This window comes from Eptesicus fuscus, chromosome 14 (genome assembly GCF_027574615.1).
Source record: "Eptesicus fuscus isolate TK198812 chromosome 14, DD_ASM_mEF_20220401, whole genome shotgun sequence".
Classification (NCBI taxonomy): domain Eukaryota; kingdom Metazoa; phylum Chordata; class Mammalia; order Chiroptera; family Vespertilionidae; genus Eptesicus; species Eptesicus fuscus.
This window is the reverse complement of record NC_072486.1, coordinates 28,266,173-28,268,972: the sequence shown is the minus strand read 5'-3', so window position 1 is coordinate 28,268,972 and position 2,800 is coordinate 28,266,173. Positions and strand designations below refer to the sequence as shown.

General features: G+C 38.4%; 1 non-coding gene across 1 annotated transcript; it reads right to left on the bottom strand.

Annotated features, from left to right (window-relative positions):
* Positions 1–1,925: 1,925 nt before the first annotated feature.
* LOC114235010 (U6 spliceosomal RNA) lies at positions 1,926–2,032 on the bottom strand. The gene has a single exon (XR_003621193.2). It is a non-coding gene; the product is annotated as a U6 spliceosomal RNA (small nuclear RNA).
* Positions 2,033–2,800: the final 768 nt, after the last annotated feature.

The window sequence follows — 2,800 nt, the reverse complement described above, 5'->3', positions numbered from 1 at the left end:
TGAGAGTGGAGGGCTGGTGAGGTGTGAAACTCAGGCACAGCAGGAGGAAGACGCCTCTGCTGGAAGAGCGCTTCTCTGCCCACATCTCATAGCCTGAGGCTGACATTAGGAGGACTCATAGAAGAAACACCATATTTCTCAGTGATGATTTCTATTTTCCATAGCAAGAGAATCAGTGCTAAAATCAATGAAACAAGTTGCCTGAACAACGGTAACAGACAGCTGATTTAATGCTAACAATGTTGATTGATAACAACCAGAAAAATGTTATTGGTCAAATTTAGATTTTAAGAGAGAAAGCATTATTTTAATCAATATATTGTTTTTATCTTAACCTGCTAAAAGTCCTTTATTGTAGCATTAGGGTGAGCCAAATCAAGGAGTTGGGGAGAGGAGTCAGTTCCTACAGAGCAAAGAATCACAGTAAATGGGAGGTAAACACATTATTGTCCCACAGCTCCAGTGAGAAGGGGAGCCTTTGGTATCACAAATTCTCCCAAGTAGAGGAATTTGCCTAATTCTTACTGGAGTTTATCACTTCTCTGCCTAGGACAAGCAATGTCTTAGACCATTTGGGAAACCTCTTTTCTGCCAAGGGCCATTTGGATATTTATAACATCATTTGCGGGCCATACAAAATTATCAACTTGAAAATTAGCCTGCCATATTTGGTCAAACATTTCATTAATTCACCCTAATGCCTTGGCAGGGCCAGACCAAATGACTTTGTGGACCTTATATGGCCCACAGGCTGGACATTCCCCACACCTGGAAGAGAAACTAGAATTAGGGAGACCAATTAGAACTCTATTGGAAAATAAAGTAAGGACTCAAATTTGGGGTGTCACAACAGGATTAGAAAGAAGGAAGCAAATTAAAGAAATGTTGATAAATAAGAATCGTTTGTGGAATATAACGAACAACATAAACAGATGTACAAAAATAGAACCAGAATCATAGAAGCATTTAACACACTGTCCAACCTATGAGGAAAGGCGGGGGGTGAGGGGGTAAGAGATCAACCAAAGGACTTGTATGCATGCATATGAGCAAAACCAATGGACACAGACGGGGGGTGGGGTTGGGGTGAGGGCATGTGCTGGGGGGTGGGGATGGCTGGGGAATGGTCAAGGGGGGGGGGGTGCTTATGTAATACTTTAAACAATAAAGAATTTAATTTTTTTTAAAAAAAGAATCTATCTGATTTAAGAACTCTTTGGATGTGGATAAGCAAGAGAAAAGGGCCAATGAAAATGGCTTCAGACTTCAAAGCCAGTAACTAATTTGACTGTACTACTAGTAACACAAGTAGAAGTTAAAAGGAAAATCAGGGGCTAGCAAGGGAAATACTGTATATCATGTTTCAGGAGCTTGGATATTTAGGACAACAGAAAGTTTCAGAGAGATTAGAAATAAAAATGTAGATCTGTGAGACGTTCACTAGAGGCACTAACTGAAAACACGGCTAAAATGGGATCTAAGAGTGGAAAGGAGTATCTAGAGCAGTTGTGCCCCTCTCTTCTCATTGCCTCTCCACTCCACCAATTCTGCTTCCACAGACTCTGCTCCAGTGCACCAGCTAATAGTCCCTACCTGCCACGCCAGGCAGAAGCAGGCTTGGGCAGGGATAATTGCAACAATTAAGTCTGTGACTTTAGGTAGAAAGTGAAGAAAGAAGATAACAGAAAGAAGGGCAACTTAAGTATTAGTAGAGGAAAAAGCATATTCTATGTTCCCAGGGCCACCCAATGGAAGTGGCCATACCTAGGTTAAAATATATACGTAATTCATAATTTGAGCTAAGTGAGAGATTGTCCATATATTTCAAATAATTTTGTCTAATAGAAATCTAGTTATGCACAAGTCTTAGAAGTGAGAGTTGTTTTCTTATTCATACTTTTTTATCTTTTTTTTTTCTTTTTTTAAAAAATATGGAACGCTTCATGAATTTGCGTGTCATCCTTGTGCAGGGGCCATGCTAATCTTCTCTGTATCGTTCCAATTTTAGTATATGTGCTGCCGAAGCGAGCACATACTTTTTTTTATCTTTTAGAAGTCTATATGCATTACATTTTCAATTAGAAAAACTTACACCTTTTTTGGCTCACTTTCCTTTCCACTCTGAACCTCCCTTCCAAAAAAGTTTTTTTGGTTTTTTTTTTACAATATTAGATAGAACACTCTGGCGTATGTCATTGTCTGAAACCAGGGTACCAGCAGGGAATTCAGCAATGGGAATAGCAGTTCCACTTAACACAATCCAGAAACAGAATAATCAGGAAAGTGGATAAAACATTTCAGGGCTAGGGAGAACCTGAGTGTTGTTGAGCAATAAAATAATATTTTAGTTAATTTTGTTAACTTTTCTTATCGCTGAAGAATAGCTTCATGAGTAATGTTAACATCATAGCACAAGAAAGAATCTCTAGAGATTGTCTGCTTTTAAGGAATTGATCCAAGTCATCTAAGTTGTCTAAGCTCTTGAACTTCTCCGCAATCTCCCTTGACAACCCATTCCAATGTTGTGAGGTTATGATAGGTGATGAAATTTCTATCATATATTTGATTGCAAAATAGATTCTATATGAGTAGGAGGGAGAGAATAAACACTTTGAGTTAAGTTTGAAGTTTCATTTATGTCCCAATGGCTCTCTTGCTGAGAAGGTAAGACCATTTCCAAATAGTATCATGTACTCCTAACTTCTGAGAAAGCTTGATTTAGAAGCATGGTAGAAATTTCTTATGACAAGATTCCACCTGGAAGTATCCAAATTCTCATAAAGAAGATAAATGTAAAGAT